Here is a 22,090-nt window from a genome sequence, read left to right on the forward strand (position 1 = left end):
CAGCAGGAGAAGAGAAGCCACCCGTTAATGCGAATAGTGCACTGTGCTAATGCATCTTTTGCAAGTGCCATAAAATAGTTAGGTCGGGGTTTGAATCCTGTAAATGCTCAGTGTGTGTGTTGGGGGGGGGGGCAGGGGGTGTGCAATTATCTTTGAAAGAAATGTCCTTTTTGACAACTGGAATAACACACTACATGATCTACATTCCTCTTTGTAAAGACTGATGATGTCAGCACCCTATAAGTACAGCAGGAGAAGAGAAACCATCCAGTAATGCGAATAGCATGCTGCGCTAATGCGTCTCTCTCCAGTGTCATAACATAGTTACATAGGGGTTTAAATCCTGAAAATGCTCTGTGTGTGTGTTGGGGGGGGGGCAGGGGGTGTGTATGCGTGCAATTCTCTTTGAAAGAAATGTCCCTTTTGACAACTGGAATAACACACTACATGATGTACATTCCTCTTTGTAAAGTCTGATGATGTCAGCACCTTATACATACAGCAGGAGAAGAGAAACCATCCAGTAATGCGAATAGGGTGCTGTGCTAATGCGGCTCTTTCAAGTGTCATAACTTAGTTAGGTAGGGGTTTGAATCCTACAAAAGCCCTGTGTGTGTTTGTCACACAGTTTGTCAAGGTGTGGTAGGTTTTGCTTTTATTATTGTATGACATATAATTATAACAGTAATTGCAATGCACACATCAGGTATGTGTGTGCCACATACAGATATGTACCAGTGACCTGCAATAGTTCCTATGTGTGAAGCCTGTCTCATATGAATACAGTTGTTACCTTTGCCAGCATGTGCTGCAGATTCCCAGACCTAGGCCATATATGTATGTTGATGACAATGCAGGCTACTGCAGTGATCTGTGTCCTAGGCCAACTGGGTGACACACAGTCATGAAAGCTGTGATATATTAATGTGGGTGAGGGTTCATGTCTGGAGTATATGTCACACATGTTATAACACAGCAAAGTCTGTGAGTAATGGACATCCAGTGCAGGTGTATGGCAACTGTTGCTGATATGCATAAAGACACCTGCTTGCTTAGGTGGTACACCAAGGGACTGCACAATACCTTTGGAAATGTGAATATCACAGGATAGACGAGAAAACACTTGTCCATATGTACACACCATTACCCGTTCTACATGATAGGTGCTGCCACCTACATGGTACTATTGGAATACTATGTTACGTACATGCTGATGACAAAGTTACAGTTGTGTTACAGTAATAGAGCATGGCTTGGACAACAGGTATCTGTCTGTATGATACCCTTGTGGTGGTCATGTGTGTCATGTGCAGAATGCATTGTAGGCCACTGTATGCATTTCCAGTCGTGGATGAACATATCCCTAGTGTGTTGGCATGTACATGAGACTGCTATATGGCAAACAGTATTCTTCCTAGGGATGTGTGGGGTTCAGTAAGAATGGCTACATGGTATAGTGTAGTACTGCAGGGATATCACTGACACTGGGTTTCCTATATCTGTGCATCAGTTGAGGATACATCATGTAATAGGTTCATAGGTTCATACTAGGCTATCTGCCCTAGGGCAGTTATAAGCCTAGCCAGACTGTGTTTGGCTTTCGCCACCCATTTTAAATGAATTTTGCTATGGCCTTTTTCCAGGTTAGTATACTCTGCCTCTGTGTAACAGTGACACAGAAGTGAGACGTTTGTGCTGAACCTGTCAGCAATGATGTTGGCAATGTATGTGGCATACGTGTATTCTTTGTCATTTAGGACTACTTCTGAGCATATCTGGGAATTCCCACCCAGATTCCTAACATAACTAAAGAAAGCCTTGTGATTATCCTTAGTGTCTTGTGCAATTATTCTCTTGAAGCTGGCCTTAGACGATTTTATGACTGCCCGTATTTTGTTCCAAATACTGATCAGAGATGCCTTCCCTTTGTGGGATATTGCTCGATCATGTAGTAGCTACCTTCTTTTATTGGTTTCTGTTATGTGGCTGGGGTCCACCAGAAAGGACACCTGTCTTTGGAGGATTGGCTATGGGCAAAGAAATAGATGAAATATCGGTGAAAGATTGGTATACGGTACAGCAAACAGCTTCTCTTATGTTTTTCAAAACATTGGTAGCTTTTTATGAAAGACAGGTATCTAAAATAAAGACGGAGTTGACTCATCTTTGTGAAGTTGTTACATCATATTATTCTCATGAAATAACAGTTTGGGTTGCTAGCCTCTGGTCTAGCTACCCTTGAACAAGAACTGAAAAAACACAAATTAAAAAAAATCAGTGGGATTATAGAGATTATGCTAATGGTAGGCCATTTTCTATTCAAAAGATTAAGTTTAAACATGTAAGGACTGATCATGATCATGATTGTGGTTGTGATCATGAAATTGATAAGAAGAAGAGATGCAGATCATTCTCAGGAAAGCAGGGAACATGTTGGAGACATCAGCTGATGAATCTTCTTCAGCTATTGAGACTGATGGGGAGGTGGTATTGAATTCACCTTTAGTGAAGAAGAAAAACTCTTTTAACCCTTTTGATCCAAGAGAAGGACTTGATATAAACATTCTAAAAGAGGATCCAACACTGGATGCTTTGCTACAGTTAATGATACCAAATTAGATGCATGCCAAATTGTACTCGGTATTTCTGCTGTTATATTATCTTCAACAGAGACTGATCTGTTGAATAAAGGGCTAAATTTTGTACAAGCTTTTCATGTTTCAGAGGAAATTGTATAAAAAATGTAATATATTTTTACAGAAAATTAGATTTACAATTCTTCTTTGATAAAAAAGATAAATCTAACAACACTGAATTCAAATTTAGGGGTTCGAGTTTTGTCCCTCTTATGGATAAATATGCTGCAGTTTTTCAGCAAAGTGTTTTTAAAGATCTGTGTTTTAATTTTTATTATGCTGTTGGGCTGCACAATAATTTGTCTTTTCCACAAAAAAAGCTTTACAAACTTTGAAAGCTAACAGAAATATACTTATAAACAATGTGGATAAGAGTGAGATAGTCATGGTTATTTGGGATTGGGCTACATATTTACAACAAGCCTATAAATAATTATTAGATAATCACTTCTACCAAAACATGCTTCTAGATCCTACTTTAAAATTTAAACATGAAATAGATTTTTTTTTACATTGGCTTTGGATAAAGGGATTGTTTCTAGGGATGTAATTTATCATCTAAACGTTCAGGATCTCTCTCCACAATATTTTTATATGCTTCCCAAAATATATAAAGATTTAGGTTGTCCCCCTTGTAGGCCCATCATTTCAGGCTGCGGCTCTTTAACTGCACCTTTGTCAGATTTTTTAAGAGATACTTGAAATCTTTGTTAGCTGGCATTCATTCATGAATTAAAGACACTACCCAGTTTCTAAATATTTTAAAGGATGTACAGTTGAAAAGCAGTTGCTACATATGAATCTTAGATGTTAAAGCATTATATACCAACATTTCACATTGTGCTTGATTGTTGGCATTAGGATATTGGTTGGATAAAATACCTTTATATAGTCCTGGCTACAGTATTTTTTTGTATGTTTAATGAACTTGTGTTAAGTAAGCATATCTTTTATTTTAATGGAGAGTGTTATTTGCAGTTGAAAGGTACAGCAATGGGGGCATATTTGCTCCCATCTATGTGGATCTATTTATGGGCTTTTATGAAGAGCAGCTTATATATGATATTAGCCATAATATTTATCAAGAGGCCATAGACATATGGCATAGAGAAATGGATGATTGTTAGATGGTTTGGAATTCTGATATTAGTTGTTTGTATGAATTTGTGTAATATATTAATGGTAATAAGTGGGGACTACAATTTAGTCTTAATTTTGATCTAAATAATTATTCTTTTTTGGATGTATTGGTGGTAAAATTGATGATGGTACTTTATCCATATCTATTTTCAGAAAATAATTTAATTTTAATTATTTTCTGGATGCTACCATTTGTCATTCTGCACATGTAATTAGAAATATTCCCAAATCACAAGGGGTGAGAGTTAGGAGAATATGTCCTTCTAAGGATGAATTAGAACAACAGGATTTGGATTAGTTTCAAAGGTTTTATGCCAGGGGATATAAGTTTTGTGATATACAAACAGCTTACAATGCCACTAGGACCACTGATAGATCTGAATTATTAAAATCTTATACAAAAAAGGTGGCAATTTTTTTACATCTGGTGACCAGTTTTGGTAGTAATTCCTTAGCCTTGCAAAGTTTGATAGGAAAACATTGGGAAATTATTTTGTCTGATAATAAGCTGGCATAATTTATGCCACCACAATGTTCTTTTTCTTATGTCCATGGTAAAACAATAGGTAACCATTTAAGTAATTCTAAGAAAGTTTTTAAGCCAGCTTTTGAAGAACAACAGACTGTCGATTGGACATAATTATTGGGATGTTATCCTTGTGGGCATTGCTCTGCTGTAAAAATGTTATGAAAACTAAACAATTTTCATCTTGTAATACTGCTTGGTTTTTTTATATCAGGTGTTTTAGCACCTGTGGTTCTAAATGGGTAATTTATTTGGCTATCCGTAGTTGTTCAGCCTTTTATGTAGGAAAGACGTCCTGGCAATTTAAGACTCATATTTATGAACATTTGAATGATATTAAAAATTGTCATTCTTTTAGCGCTTTGTATAAACATACTATAACACATTTTGCTGCTGTTTTTAGGTTTATAGCCATAGACAGAATGTGTTACCATAGCTTTAACAAATTGGGTTGGCATGATATTTTGAATAATAATGAGCACAATTGGATTATCTTATTGGGTACATTATTTTTTCCTGGATTAAATGATGTTTTGTGATTGGTGAGGGCTTTGTCAATTATTTATTTACTTATTTATTCATTGTGATGTATGTACATGTATTTATGTTGCGGTGAAGAAGGCATTTTCGATGAAACCAGTTTGCTATATATCAAATTTAATCAAATTATTCTGGTTCACTGACTTCGGACTGCTGGCCAATTTGAATTTTTGTCTTGTTTATTATTTTGGCCTTGTACCTTGCAGTACTTGCATGGAATTTGGTTCTGAGTATGTTTTATTCCCATTTCTCACAAAGATTTCCCAACTCAATCTGTGGTGTATGGGGCTATGGATGTATTACAAATAACAGAACTTCATTTCTTTCCTTTTGACAAAGCTAATCCACACACACATAAGCATACACACACACATACACACACACACACACACACACACACACACACACACACACACACACACACACACACACACACACACACACACACAAAACCATACACATACACTGTCAGAAGTTGTAATAGAAGTATAGGATGCAAGCATTAAGGGTATCACACAATCTTGATTGGTGCAGTAACTTTTCAACATGCAAAAGAATGCCTCTTAAAAAAACATACTATTTGCAACCTCCAGATTATAACAATTAGAAACCTTTAATTCACACATGACCTAAATGTATATCCTCCGTAATGAACAGCAATATTTGAAATGAAGCAATGGTTAAACGTTGTATAAACTACTTTGTACATAATCCATGATTTCTTCCTTCCTGGATGGGATTCATCAGTCATCACGTGTCATTGGCACACCATAGCTCATTCTCTGCACAAATTAGGAGTGGGTAACATATTCTTAACAGGAAAGTCTATGCTCAGAATTATTGCTAGTCTCCCAAAATATATCAGGCAATGTGTACAAGGGAAAATCTCAGTCATGAGTCCAGGCTACCAATGGCTTTAATAGCTATTTAGTTAACACTTAACAAACTAATGGCAAATCTCAGTCAAACTGAGCATCAGTCAGGAGTCACTAATGCATTCTAACAGAGAAAGCTGTCACACCAAGCTAGTGCAAGTATCACCTGATATAACAATTGCAAATTTCTGCATGGCTATCAAAGTCTTGGGTTGAGGCTGCTACGTGACTTTGCCTGACAATTTTTTAAGTTTTATCATCATTCTAATTTAAGATCCTTCAGTCTTTTGGGTCAATTATCAGCCTGACTGGAAGGCTCCATCTCTATATGTTTTACTATGTTGTGGCAGATATTTAAAATACAAAGCAATGGGCCTTATGCCAGCTCTACTATTTTGAATGTTTTTTATAAGTCAGTTATTATCTATTTCCTTTTCTTCTTCCTAATTTCTATGTACTATCCCTATATCATATCCCTTTGAAACTCTTACTTTGGAAAGCCCATATTCAGATTGTGTTTCTTCCTGACATCCTCTTTCTTACTGTCCCTTCTTTCCCACTGAAAGCAGCCTTTTTACATGATGCTACCTTTCTCTGATGTCATTACTGGGCAAGCCACAGTGAAGTATGGTTGTTACTCAAGTAATTATGCCCTCCAGAGTGCGTGTATCATTGGGGAAGTAACACTTGCCCTAAAGCGTTTTGAGGACTGATAACAAGAGCAGAGCCTCTACACCCCTGGAAAGGTGTTGTTTTCTCAGTAACACACACCCTGAAGGATATTATTGCCCTTAGAAAATCGTCTATTTGTTAAATTATTTTGTATTTGGTTTTTTTTTTCTTTTATTACTGTATAATTTTAATAACTATATTTCTTTCTTTTTATTTATTTGAAATTGCTTAATCACTGATCTTCATAAACCTTTTTCAGACTAAGACTGGGAGTGCAGTCTGTTTAAGTTATTTGCTCAGAGTCACACAGTTACGCAGTGGAGGCTTAGAGAATCAAACCCTGGGCTATTGAACAACAGAAACAACTCATTAACAGCTCCGTAATCCTCTATGCAAACTACCAGACCAAAAAAATGAAGGATTTATACACAGCAAAGTCACATTTAGCAAGCATACAAAATGGCAACTGTTATTTTTTTTCTGTCTAAGCTGCAGCATAATAAGTTATTTGCTTTTAAACTGCCATTATCTGTGCACCCTGCTGGAGGATGTTCCTTCTCAAACAGCATGAAATGTATGCATTTCCCATTCTGTAAGATCTAATATGGAACCTTTGTCTTATTAATAAAACATAGATGTATTACTATTACTAACTTAGTATCCACAGTCTTGTTTGTCTTACAGTCTTCCTTAAATTGTAAGATCACTGTAGGATAAACTAGAAAATTTGTCTCTCTCTCTCTCATACACAAAATACATTGCTTTTTCACTAAAAGTAGCCGTTGAAGTATTACTGTCATCTGTGATGGACTTGTTTTCAGTCTGCACTACTGTTTGCTAATTATAATTTCAGATGTATATTGTACCTAAGGCAGACTGATTTATCACCCTCTAAGGCCCCATGGTGTGATCATACAGTCCACAGTGTTGTCAGGATATTACTGTGTAATAGAAACAGACCCATACACACAACTACTTCAGTTTTTTAGACATAGCAGCTTCTATTGACTATGCTATCTGGTCATCTGCCATGTTATCAGGCAATCTTACCCATCCCCCATTAGGATCATAATTTAGCTTTTATTTATGAAAAGGGAATTCATTTCTGTGGACAACAAATTTGCTTAACACTTCCCATAGATTGAAATGTCCAGTCTTCCATCAGTATTGTTTTCATGCAACTCTCCACCTTGTGACCAGTATGCAAAAATAAATAAACAATTTTAGGTCACTTATGTTGGTGGTGTATGTTGCCAGCATTATTAGATTATTATTATTTTTTTTTTATTTTTGTACGTAATCATATCTGTTAGAAGGAAGCCATCTTAGCCTCTCACAGACTATGGTTCTCTGAAACTGATGACAGATTGCCCTGATGCCAGCTGTATCTAAATAATTCACACCACTGTCTACACAATATAGTAACATGCCTTAGACAGGTTAGCATGCCCTGTTACTTTGTGGATGGAAGAGAAAGAGAAATCAAAGAGAAGAGAAGAGAAGAGAAGAGAAGAGAAGAGAAGAGAAGAAAGAGAAGTGCATTCTCCCTAATTATGAAATATTTCATCTGAAACTAATTAGAAGATTGAAATGTATACAAGTTGTAGTGTTGTAATGTTGATTTTAAAGCAAAAAAAAGTAAAGGAAAACTAATTTCTTTCAACAATCAAAATTAGAAGGTTTATAGGTTCATAAGTGTTTACTAGGCTAATGACCACAAGAGCCTTTGTAAGCCTAGCCATGCATCCAAAATCACTGACGAGTTCTGATACCCTTGATAAGTGTAAGCATGGGCCTAGGAGATGAACCATTTACAGGTTACCTGCTTGCATCAGCGACATAGGTGCCAAACCAGGGATGAATTTCCGTTTTCCCATTCAATTGTCCAAGTTGCACTTGAATTGGATTAGGGAGGAACTCTGCTTCACATGGATGGGGAGCCTAATCCATAGATGGGGTAGTCTCTGGAATACATACCTATCTCTGCAGCAGGTCCTATTTATATCACAGGCAAGGTTTATGTCTTTAGAATGAGTAATTCTGGTACTGTTTGTTTTGTGGATATGCAGGAGGTCCATCAGAGTGAGGTCTGACACTGTCCTGTATGTCAGTCATAGATCTCCACTCAAAAGCCTGTAAGAGACAGAATACAGGGATAGGGCCTTGAGGCGGTCTGCATAGGACATATTACTCATGCCCTGTATTCTTTTAGTGAGGAACCTCTGTGGACATTCCAGTTGTTGGATATGCCTGGTTAGGTACATAGCAAAGGTGGCACTGTACTCAGTGATAGGTCTGATGAATGTTGAATACAGCTGGATATTTATATTTATATTTTATACAGATAAAATAGAATTGTAACCTTTCAGGCTGAGTTTAGCCTTTAATGTGTATTTTTTCAATGAATAGAATGAACTAATGGAAATGTTAAGGTTTTTACAGTAAGTATACTGTTTTGCAGTGCAGGTTTTACTATAATAAGTAACGACATTTGGATATTTCATACAGTAAGTGCAGTGCTGTGGAACAGAGAGAATCTTGAAAATGTGTAAGAGTTGTGGGTCAGCATACAGTGGATGTATCTAAACAAGAGGCTGTGTAAAACACAAATACATACACACACACTAACAATTACTCCTACACACACATACACACACACACACACACACACACACACACACACACACACACACACACACGCACGCACACACACACACACACACACACACACACACACACGAGCACACACACACACACACACACACACACACACACACACACACACACAGATGCACACACACACAGACACACACACACACACACACACACTCACACACACACATCCACACACACGTGCAGACACACCTCCTTCCCCTTGCTGGTTTCTTGAACTTAAAACTATTTCAGATTAGGTATAATATATACTGTTACTGCTTAAGACAGATTAAAACAGAAATACACTACTGTCCTCTAAATTGCCACCTAATCTAACATCTCCTGTAGTTCCTCTGTCAGGATCTACTTAACTCACTTAGTACCCTATAAAGAACCTGTTTGAAGGGCCACTGTGAGGCCATGTGCCCACACAGCACTTTGTCAGGTTGGTACTCCCTAACTTACTGGTAAACATCCTCCCAAACTTTTGTACTGCTGCCCAGATCTCCTGAACTTTGGTATGATATAACCGCATACATACCTCTTGTCCCCCCACCGCCATTTTTTTCTCTTTTCTGTCTCCATCCTTTTCTTCACCTCATTTGACTAATACTGTCTTGTATATATCATGCCCAACAACAGTGCATACCATAAATATATTTTTTTTGTATATTATTCTATCTATAGAAACATTAAATGATATGATATGATGTTATGACAGTGTACAGGTACTCTTCTTACTAATTGTGTTGACAGAATGTTTATATCATGTATACTTATGATTGTGTTGCTTTATGCTATGTGTTATCTTAATTTATACCTCTTTGCATGTTTGCTCTTACATGCCCACAGTTGCACTGGTATTGATTAAACTTTGCTGTTTCTTTGGTTGCATGACCACAGTGCTGAAACTGAAAATGGTCTACAATGGCCAGTGATCTTCCTTGGTTTACAGACTTTATAAATAAATAAATAAATGCATAAATAAATAACTATCAAAAAATGCTTAGGATCTAGGCATACAATGTCAGGGTGATATATTTCCATAAGGACAAGATGCCTGATTAAGGTGAGAGGCAAAATATAAGAAATGGAATAAAGGTCAAACTACAACTTTGAAATCTGAAATAAATAAGCTGTGAAAACAAATTAAACACAGTGTGATATAAGATAAAGAAAAATTTGAAGAAAATGTATATAAAGATGTTCAGCATAATAGGAAAACATTTTAAAGATACACAAGATGTGGTAGGAATAAAGACATGCAAATTGATAAAAAGTGCGTGGATTGTAAAATTTGCTGTCAGATACACTAGATTATTGATACGTTTACCAAATCTTAATGAAAACAGTTTGGCTCCACAAAGGGGTGATAGGTTGTCCTAGTGACATACAGTCACTCTCAGATACTGAAATCAAATTAGATTATATTGGAAAACAACTATGTAAACTTGAATCCAAACAAAGTATACAGAGGAGACAGAATTATTAATAATCACTTGACAGTATTTCAGCAAGTACTTATAGTACCATTATACTTATTGTTTACTAGGTGATATAAATATGGGAAGATTCCTCAAGATTAGAAACATGCACTTATTAAACCTGTCTTTAAGGGGAAAATGGTAGTGGGATAAACTCAGAGTCATACAGACCCTTAAGTGTACTTTCATGTTGTGGAAAAACAATGAAGACTGTAATATTGGATAAGTTATTGTATGAACTGAAAAGGTTGGGACTTGAAGCCATATATCACCATGAATATGTTGAAAACAGATGTATTGCCACCTGTAACATGATGTTCCTTAACAAAATAATAACATCTATGGATGAAAACTTGTGCTGTGATATAATTTATATAGATTTAACTTTAGTATTTGACGGGGTCATGCACAGAACACTGAGTAATAAATTAGAACAACTAGGTATTAAAGTACTCTTGATAAGATGGATAGCTGCATGGCTTATAAATAGGACATTGCAAGTGTCATACAAAAACTGGACAGGTGAAATTCTTGGTTACAGTCAGGGTGTCCCTCAGGACTCTGTCCTAGACTCTTACTTGATTATATTGAATCTTTTAGACCTATCATTTTCATTGAGATGTTGTACAGTCTTAATGCAGATGACTTGAAATTGGATAAACTGATTACATGTGTTACAGACAGGGCATGTCTGCTAAAGACATGGCACAACAGAATAATATGCTGATACCTATATCAAAACTAAGCATATGAGATTTGGGAGACATAAACTGAAAGGTGAATATTTAATATAGCACATGGTGATTGAAAGTGTAAATCCATTTAAGGACCTGGGTATAGAGGTAGATCCAGCATTCAGTTTTTCTAATTGTGTCAACCATTTGGTAAATGATAGTTATAGAACTATAGGTTATATACAAAGATTGGGACATTCAAAATGATAATGTCATTGTTTGTTAATTACATTAGACCCAAATTTCAGTATGGAATAACGTGGAAACCTTATAAGAAAAATATCATGAGTAAACTGGAAAGAGTACAGTAGAAATATGCCAAAGGCATCAATGGATGTGAAAATTTAAGGTATTATGAAAGATTAAAATATCTGAACTTGTACACTGTCTCACATATATATTTAGGAAGAGATCTTAGGTATATAGGGCATTTGGAGATAACTATCTCTGGGAATGTTTGGGGTTATCAAAAACTAGTAGAGAATCATCAGACAATCTTTGTAGAAGATTTTGTAGGAATGCAAAATGTATTAATTGTTTCTCTGAGAGACTAGCTGATGCATGGAACAGACTACCAAATTACATTAAAGCAAACACTAGGTTAGTTATTTTTAAGAACAGCCTGGACACTTATGGGAACAATTGTTTTAGTACATTTACAGGCTAGAAAGGGATTAATGGCCATGCTTTAAGTATTCGTGTGTATATATGTATTATTAATAAAGTGCCCTATCTAAAAAAGCATAAAATCAAGGAAATAACTGAATAAGAAGTTTTGATTAATAAACTGGATAAAGACTTATAAAAATGCTAATTTTAACTATTTAACTGTAACTTCAGCTCAAAGTAGATTAAAACCATGCAAGCTTCTTAGCAATTAATTTTTAGACAAATTGTCTGTCAGACATACTGAACAGGTCACGCTTACATCCAAGCTTGCCACACATATCATAATTCCAATAGTATCATTTCCATTAAATCAAATTATTGACTGAAAAGTAAACAACAAGAAATATATTAACTTTTTTACAATACTTAGAATTCTATATATGCATCACCAAACTCTTCCATTAATTTGTTTGAATTCATCTGAAATAATGTTTTGATGTCCTTAATTCTGCTAAATTTCAAAATGATATGACAGATGGTCTGCAGGCTGATTTCTCTCTACATAAATCATTTGAAGTTCCTTTTTGCCAGGAAAAGGCATTGACTCGGATGTATTTTTTATTCATTTGTTAACCAGGTAACTACACTTGACACAAGTGTGCTATTTTGGGATGGCACACAAAACACCATTTGATTCAGTGACTTGTAATTCAAACAGAAGGCAAAGGAAGGCAGAAGGAATCAAACCTGTAACACTAGCTCAACGCCTTGGCCATCCACTGCCTGACATTTATTGCTTCTTCTCAAAGAAAATATGAACTGCAACTGGCCACTGTTTTCCAGAAGCTATTGAATGTTATTAAAATAATGGATTTTGAGATAGGTATATGAATCAGTCCTAGTGCAATCTTAATCTGCAAACCTAATACAGACCCTCTCTCAGTTAAAAAAATATTGCCCAATCTCCTTAATTAATTCAAATGATAAACTTCATGTACAATTCCAGTCAAGTGCTTTAGGTCACATGTTAGTGGAACTATTTCAAGATTAGAGTTAGGGTTCATGGAAGGGAACCAAACCCAAGACAATATTATTTTAGAACTATTTTTTTTATTCACGTATTTGTATAAGGTGATACTAAGGCAATTGATCAAGTTCACTTTCCCTTTCTCAATGAAATGCTTAAAAATTCAACTTTACTAATAAATATAATCATGCAAGTGTCATTAGAGCCCTCTGTGAATTCACCTCTACTTGTTTGTTAATCAGTGGGAATATTTATTCATGAATTATGATCCAGGCTGGTGCTAGATACAATTGCCTTATGTCCCTGTCTCATTATACTATCTCTTTATTCACTCATCTATAATACTATTTATGATTTGTAACATATGGATATAGGAAACTGTACAGTAAAAATTAAGCATGTCTTTTGGTTAAAAAAAAATTATTAGTCCTAAATCACCATAGCAAAATCTTGAAGATTGTAGAAAATTATAGTACATCTTCAAATTATAAACTGTCTTTTGAAAAATCAACACGTGTTTTATATACCTCAACAAAAAATTCAGATAATAAGGATTTAATTCCTAAAATTAACTAAATAATTTTGGGAAAACAGAATGCAGGTTTGCTATCACACACTCATCTAAATTTAAGTCAATCAAGCAATAAAATAAATGATGTTCTAATGTTATGGTTTAAATTCAAGTTTAAACTGCTGGCCATTTTTTTTTGTAATTAAAGTGAATTCTTGCTCCAGTCTCTTTGCAACAATACAATTTCACGTATCCCACATAGTAATTTATGACAGTTAATAAACCATTAATGCATTTTTTGGAGTAATAAAACTTCAAGAATTACCTTGATTGCAATTTCTGATCTTAAAATTATAGGTGGTCTATAAAAATTCAGATAGTTTGCATTTTAATTCTGAATGAAGCTTTGTAACTATTTAAAATGACTATGAACTTAACCCATCTGATACCTATTTATGGATTCATCAGGTAAGGCCTCAAGCCAAAGAGTTTGGTCCTTAAATTAATCTATTTTCTCTTTGACAAAAATTGAGAGGATTTTACCTTGTTATCCTTTTACTTGAGAATATGTGCATAGGTTATTCTTTCTTTTTTTAAAGAAGAGGGTTATATTTAGCTAGTTTCTTCTTCGGTGACTTCTTTAGAGAATCCAAATATCACAATAAATAATGTATTGCTTTATGTTGAACAATTCCCTACGCTAGTAGATTTGTGCATTTCCCATTTTGTATAAAATACTAAGTGAATTTTTAATAGTTACAGTTGTTCAATTCACCCACAGCCCACAAACATGCATAGGCCTTGTCATTGACAGACAAAGCTCAGCAGTGCATGTAAGTGCTATTTATGTAAGGAGAAGTGTGCACAAGACATTATGTGTGATTCATAAACAGAGAAGACATATATGGCACACATAACAGATCTAATCATCCTGTACCTGTAACACATCAGCTGAGGCATAGCATTGCAGTGCTACAGCTCCTGAGCCATACACTGTTGGTGTGTTTTAGTGCTCATTAGCAGTATGCTGTTCTGGTATAAAAGGCAAGATGGCATGGACAACCAAGTCCCTACTAAATTGTCAGTCATCCTGCATGTGTAGTCATAAATACAACATAGGTATTTCCATGTCAAAACAAGCATGTAATTGCAAGTCTGGAACATACATGACACTAGCACATAACTGAAAAATATTTTAACTTATGAAAAATACACAAAAAATATTAAGCCCTATCAGTAAAAGAAGAAAAATCATCATCTACGTATACACTATTTTCAGAAATGTATACATGTGCAAAAGAATAGTTAAATCTAGCATGTTCAGCATATTCTAGGAGCAGGTGTTCATCTATGTCCTTTTCCAATCTCATGTGGGTGCAGCAGTGGATTGTGTAGAATCCTATATTAAAGCCAGAGGCCATCTATGTTGGTATAGGATGCACTCCAACTGAACTATGTTCTAGGGACATGTCTCAAAATGCAGGTCTGCCTTACTATGAGGAATGGGCATTGGTGCATATAGTGCATCTCCTAGTACAAGCAACACAACAGACATGTCCATAATAATATTAGCTATGACGTCATGGTCTTAAGAAAAGTCACAGAATCCTATCCCCATCCTACACCAGTAAAGACCCCTGAGGTCAAGTAGGTGCCAGACAACCAGGTCACTGCCTTTATCACTTGTCTGCCAAGACACAAATGTACAAGGAGCTCCAGTATCTATCCAAAATGCCAGAGAAGTGGCTGGACAGCCTAGCACAGACCCACATGGGTAGCATCCTGGAGAAGTGATTCCTGTGGGTCACAGATAGGTCTGCAAAACATAAAAGAATACCGATCATAATGCAGAACACTGTCCCAGTACATTACCTACAACTAGCAGTTAAGTTAAACATAAACTATCTGGACAAATCAAATAATAGTGGGTAGAGTACCATAACAATGTGCAGACATGTACATCTGGTATGTGCATGCCACATCTGCAGCCTGCACATATGGTCTTGTACCCTTGGTTTTAAAATGTAGCATTAAAGGTGAAGAATGGAAGTAGGCAGGAAGCATCATATTCATGTAAAGATAGTTGTGTAACAAGACATCAGTGACCACCACATAGTACAGGGCTATTGGTAGACATAACAATTGTACATGTACAGAGATGTTTGAGAATACAACTATAGTTCTATTCACTGCACATATGACACTTAAGTTAATGTGTGAGTTTCTCCTCCTGCTCCTAGAAGGTAAAAATGTTCTTGAACCTACCTGCTTCACCTTTAGAGCAGGGAAACCAAACTGCACAGTGGGACATAATAGTTGTGGTAATATTAACAACCTAGATCTACAAGGTGGTCCCTTGATGGCATTGTGGGTGCCTATGTTCATGCTCCATGAGTATGTTCAACTTTTCTGGTTCCCTACACTGAATGCTGCTCCATCTGTAATTACAACTTTTCCCTTTAAGGGGGCTTCCAATCATGGCAATCAACTGGAGTCTAATACATGTCTAGACTTGTTTCCAAGACTGTCGTTCTGGTAGTGGTGCGTTGATGAACCACAGATCATGTACACTGGGGATGCAGCCCATGATAATCTGGACCTTCAGTCTATCCATGAGTTCTGTGTCATTTCTGAGATGCAGGTCATCTTGTCTCATATGGCACATTGTGTGCACACATGCTTATATGCAGACAGGGGTGCACTTATTATGTGACTCACTTGTCATTCTTGCCCAATGGGATTTGGTCCCTTTAGCATGTACGTGTGATTTGGAAATGGAGTCTGACGATCATAGGTCTGAATGCTATCATTCTTCAGTGTACCCTATTGCAGTGCACAACAAGCTCTTCTGTGTGTCAGGGAACATATTTATGCAATAAATAAAGAAAATGAAACCAATGCATTGGCCAGACATGTATTACAAATGGGCACTTCCCATAAGTTTAAATTCAGTGTACTTGAATTAATAAAGAAAATTAATAGGTTAGGTAACATCAAGAATTATACTGAAGAGAGGGAGAATAGATGGATAATAAGGCTACAGAGTCATAAAGGGCATGGTTTGAATGAAAAGGTTACACGTAAACCATTCCTATTAGCTCATCCATATGTACACTGAAATGAAACATCTTTCTGAATAAAACATCTTTACATCGTTTTGTACCGTCAATATTATGTAGTTGTAGGCTGAGATTTTTTATACATGTTTTATATTTCAATGATTTTATTTGTACAGTATATCAGAATAGGTATAGATTATGTTATGTCTATACTGTATTGCTTTATGTGCTGTATTGGGGACATATTTTTAATATTATATTTTTAAGTAAGTGTGCTAATGATGTAACAAGTTTGATTGGTTGATGTGTTTTTGAAATGCTATTTAAATATGTGAATGTGAATGGCAGTTTGTTAAAGTCTGAAGAAACGTTGTTGAAATGTGAAAGTACTTACTTTTATGCAGTATTAAATTGTTTTATTTTATTACGTGGTCGTGGTGAGCCTCTTCTGTTTGGATATTGCATTTTCTTGGTTCTGCAGAGGCTTTTTACAAGTACTGCTTTGTTTGATTTGCCTCTTCTGTGATTAACTGTAAACAAATTTATAATCTTTGGGTGATGAAATTCTTGGCATATGCATGTTTAAAAAATTATGTTTTAATCACTTTTTTATTTATTGTTCTGTAACCGTGTTGGATCATACACAGCATACAACAGTATGGCATCATATTCAGATTGAATATGTAGCCTAGAAACCTATTAAAAAGGATTATCTGACTGGTATTACTGTGTAGCTCCATCAGAACATACCAATCCTTGAGTTTGTTTGTGTTTTATCACTGCACAATATATAGTTTGGTTGCATGTTTTGTATTTTGTGTTTTACTTTTTCGTAGTGGCTGCTATAAAATGCAAGTTTAATTTTATCACAAAAGAAGCACAGGTCCTAATGAATGCCCTTGATAGGGTTTTCCCATTTTCATGGGTTAAGGTGGGAACTCTAAGGAGAGGCAGAGATGTTGGAAGAGGTAACAGCAGATGTGAATGTAGTGGGTGGCCATGGCAAAATAGCAGACCTTTGGCTTTGATGCAAGCTATCTAAAAATATGAGTGTACCTCCACCCACCTCAGATATATTGCTGACAAAGCATGAGAAACTATTACTGCTGGCCTCTGCCCCAGAGGTGTCCATCATGAGTATCTGAGATGAGTATGAGGTCTTTATCCATCTTGGAAAGGATAAGTTAAACAACTGTGTTGTGTTAATATTCTGTACTGCCATATGGCAGCATATTGTACATGCTATACATTACAAATTAAACTTTGTCAGTCAGTGCACAGTGCCGTCAATAGAAAATCACCAGATAACAAACAGCTTTCACCTGTAATGGTCCGACAGTCTGGAAATGTAAACAAAAATAAACACCAAACAGTCCAAACAAAGGTTTGCAGTATTAAGCGAAGTCAAAAGCTAATGTTCACCAGAAGACAATTTAAAGAAGCGCTTTTCATCTGCACTGTGTGCAGACTTCTTCAGACATAAAAAAAAACTTTTAAAAACTTCCTTTAAAAACATTTAAACTGGTATAATGAACCAATCATAGCACACAATTAATTAAGGTGATTAATTAGGGCTGCTGCATTGATTGTTAGCATGCACCATGTAGTAAGCTCAAAGTAAACTTTTATGCAAAACCCTCCATGAATAATTGGAACAGCGATTGTCAAACACACTAAAGAAACTTCGTAACAAAAGCATAAACTTAAAAATTAACACAGTAAAAGTGAACAAAAGTTCACAAACCAAAGCTCATACTGAAATTTTAAACTTATATAACAAATAAAATAAAACTAACAAATGTATGTAAGCAAATTACAGCAAATATATACATAGTTAATTAATGGTAAGCCAAGGAAGTTACTTAACCATGATATCTTACCCTCACCTTTTCAAACTTTTCAAGTTAAGAATACTGCTTATAGAGCAGGACTCATTGAGACCTGGGAAGATACAAGCATTCAATTTGATTTGCCAGGTTAGTTCTAATTCTTCTAACAAGAGGTGTAAGGGTGCCCCCCTTCTGTCATTATTCACCTGGTCTATTACTAAAAATTTGAAACTATGATTCTTATATTTTAAAGTATGTTTGGCTAGTGCGTTGTCCAATTTGTTCCTAGTTATTGCATATTGATGTTCATAAATGCGTTCACGGAGTCTACGCTCCATTTTTCCGACATAGAACGCAGGTAACAGCAGATGTGACTGCAGTGGTTGGCCATGGCAAAATAGCAGACCTTTGGCTTTGATGCAAGCTATCTGAAAATATGAGTGTACCTCCACCCACCTCAGATATATTGCTGACAAAGCATGAGAAACTATTACTGCTGGCCTCTACCCCAGAGGTGTCCATCATGAGTATCTGAGATGAGTATGAGGTCATTATCCATCTTGGAAAGGATAAGTTAAACAACTGTGTTGTGTTAATATTCTGTACTGCCATATGGCAGCATATTGTACATGCTATACATTACAAATGAAACTTTGTCAGTCAGTGCACAGTGCCGTCAATAGAAAATCACCAGATAACAAACACCTTTCACCTGTAATGGTCCGACAGTCCTGCACTTCAGGTAGTTAAGTGATGATTATTATTTTTTATTTATTTTATTTTATCTGTAGTTTGTTTTCCAGGATACTCTATTGGGCTACAAGGAGCCCATTTTCAATGGAGTCCTGGGGAGAAAAGCTCCAGAGAAATACAAATACATAGTACAGAAAGAGCACACATCCATAATATACATTTCAGTTAAATGTTAAATACGTATTTTGTATAGTATCATCTTATATTGCACAATTCAAATAGATGTTACATAATACAGAAAGAAAAAAAGAGTTTCATTAGGAAAATTACATCAGGTTAATTCAGTAAGTAGTAGTTTTTTTTTTTTTTAGGGAATTACAGTGAGGTAATTTTTAGTCACTGGTCGAATATGTCCCAAGGGATGTAAAACTTTAGGAGGTAGTGACAGACAACAAAGTTTGGAAAGTTAGGAAGAAAGTGTGGTAGAATTAGGTTGGATGAGAGCAAGAGCATTTCCATTGTGAAGTAAGATGCGAGTGCAGTGTGGTTTTAAATAAGGAGAGACTGCTGGTGGTGTGGATGGGAGAAGGGCATCAATTGATTCCCAGCAGGATGTGTTGGTTTATGCAATTTAATTAAGTTTTGGGAACTGGATCTTAGGAGTCTATCTGGTTTATACATTTCAAAGGTATTTGCTAGGGAGGGGCAGAGAGACGGGTTATGAATGAGTTTGTGTGCTTGGATGAGCTGGGTATATGTGAGGAAGTTTGGTAATTCTAGACAACTTAGTTGGTGAAGGGAATTATAGTAGTGGGAGGAGGGTCTATGACCTGCCGCAAATTTGGGTATTTTGTTATAACAAGATGAGAGTTTTGTTTTGAGGGAAGATAGTAGGCTGGTTAGGATAGATGCACGATATAAAAGGGATGGGATGAGGTATGCATTAGCTAATGTAATCCTGGTGGTGGGAGAGATAAAGCGACTATGGCAGTAAAGCATACCTAATTTTTTGTGTTTTTTTTTGAAATATGCTTGTAGATGCTTATCAAATTTTAGTTGATTATCAATGATAATTCCTAGTAATTTTGTGTCAGAGACTATATCTAGGGGGGTATTATTATTGCTGGTAATTATGAAGGATTGTTTGTCTAGGGAAGAGGTGTTGGATGCATTGAATAACATAAGTTTTCTTTTGGTTGCATTAATGGCTAGATGGTTGTCGAGCATCCACTGTTCAGTTGAAGAGAAGGCGGCTTGTGTTAGATTGTTAAGAGTTGTGATGGAAGGGAAGGAACAGATTATAGTAGAATCATCGGCATATTGGATGAGACGAGAGATAGGAATGGCTTGGAAGTAATCATTTATGAATATGTTGAATAGTAGGGGGCCTAGAATGAAACCTTGGGTGATACCTGTGGATGTATTAATGAAGGATGAGGTAGCTTTTTTCCATTTAACTGCTTGTTGCCTGTTTGTGAGATAGCTTGAGAACCATTGGGTAGAGGAAGGGGATAGGTTAAGTTTAGAGAGTTTGGTAAGAAGGAGGTTGTGGAAAATGGTGTCAAATGCCTTAGAGAGGTTGAGGAAAAGAGGGATACAAAGTGGCCAGAGTCGCGGGCTTTGTTGATTGTTTCTAGGAAGGAGAGGAGGGCCATGGAGGTAGTATGACCAGGTCTAAAGCCATGTTGTGTGGGAGTAAGAATATGATTATTGATGAGGTAGGGTAAGAGTTGTTGGTGTACACACTTTTCAAGTAGCTTAGAAATAGGGGATAGGATGGCGATAGGCAAAAGTTTGGGATGTCATTATTATTGCCACCTTTATGGAGAGGAATAATAAAGGCCTTCTTCCAGAGCTGGGGGACCTGGCTTTCTGAGATAGACTGATTAATTAGTATGCTGATAGGGAGAGCAATGGCTTCTGCGGCTACTTTTAGGAAGTAGGAGAGTATTTCATTAGGATCATTGAAACCAGGTTTTAATTTTACGAGAAGTTTTTTTATGGTGGATATAGAGATGGGATTGATAAAGGTGGAGGTTGGGGACAAGGGATGCTAGGGGAGGAAGGGATGGGAGCATTAGCATGGCTTCCCAGTGGAACAAGGGTATGGTTAGTTATCAGAAGATAAGTGCCTTCCCCTCAGTTCCATGATGTAGAGAGCCAGAAGAGCAGACAGTGGGTCACTGTATCTACAGCTGCCATAGGCAGTGCTTAAGCCACACTAAGGCAGGCACAAAAAAGCATCTTACACTCTTGCACATATGACCACCAGACCTGCCACCACCAGTGATGGTAGAGATAAAGGCAATTCTGCTGGAAGTATGGAACATGCTGTGTCAGGGCCAAATAATACTCCCCTACAGTGTTCTATAGGGCATTTTCCACAGATGACACTGTCTAACCTGACAAGTCCCAGCATACATAGAAAAGGACTGGGTTGGGTGACCTAACAAAAATGGTCTCCACATAACAGTCGTGGTGCTTCTTGGTCCTACAGTGGTGGTACTTAAATACTAGGTGTAGCAGCACCTCAGTGCCCTAAGGATAGGCATTCTGTGTGGATTCCACAGCACTGCCATGCCTTTAAATTGCAAGAGTTGGGATGTTTGTACCTACTGCTTCCCTGGAATGTTTACATCAAACTGTTGTGGCACAGCCTTCAGTAAGGCAAAATCTCTCATTGTAGCTGGACTACATGTCATTGACAGCACCCAACAGCATATGGCTTATAGACATCATGTGTGATTTGATATAATGAACAATAATCACCTTTTATTATGGATAGTCACATTATAGCAGGAAAGGCATTGTGCTAGCTTGGAAAGGCTGTATGATAAGATTCATCACTTCATCAGTCGCTTATTCTGTGCTGCAACTGTTGTCCATAGCTGCTCAGGGACACTGTACTCAGGTAGTCCCTCCTAAGACATGGGAAAATGTATAGTAACCTCATGCTTCTGATGACCCTGTCGCACAAATCATTGCTTTCATTTCAGGCACAGGTAACCACATCTGTGAGGTATGCCCTCTACCCAATTGTCAAGACATATTGCTATGCACACATCTGCATTAAGTCACACATTGGGGGTAAGTTCATATG

The sequence above is a fragment of the Protopterus annectens genome, chromosome 6.part0 (genome assembly GCF_019279795.1).
Source record: "Protopterus annectens isolate FY-2018-M chromosome 6.part0, PAN1.0, whole genome shotgun sequence".
In the NCBI taxonomy this organism is placed as follows: domain Eukaryota; kingdom Metazoa; phylum Chordata; order Ceratodontiformes; family Protopteridae; genus Protopterus; species Protopterus annectens.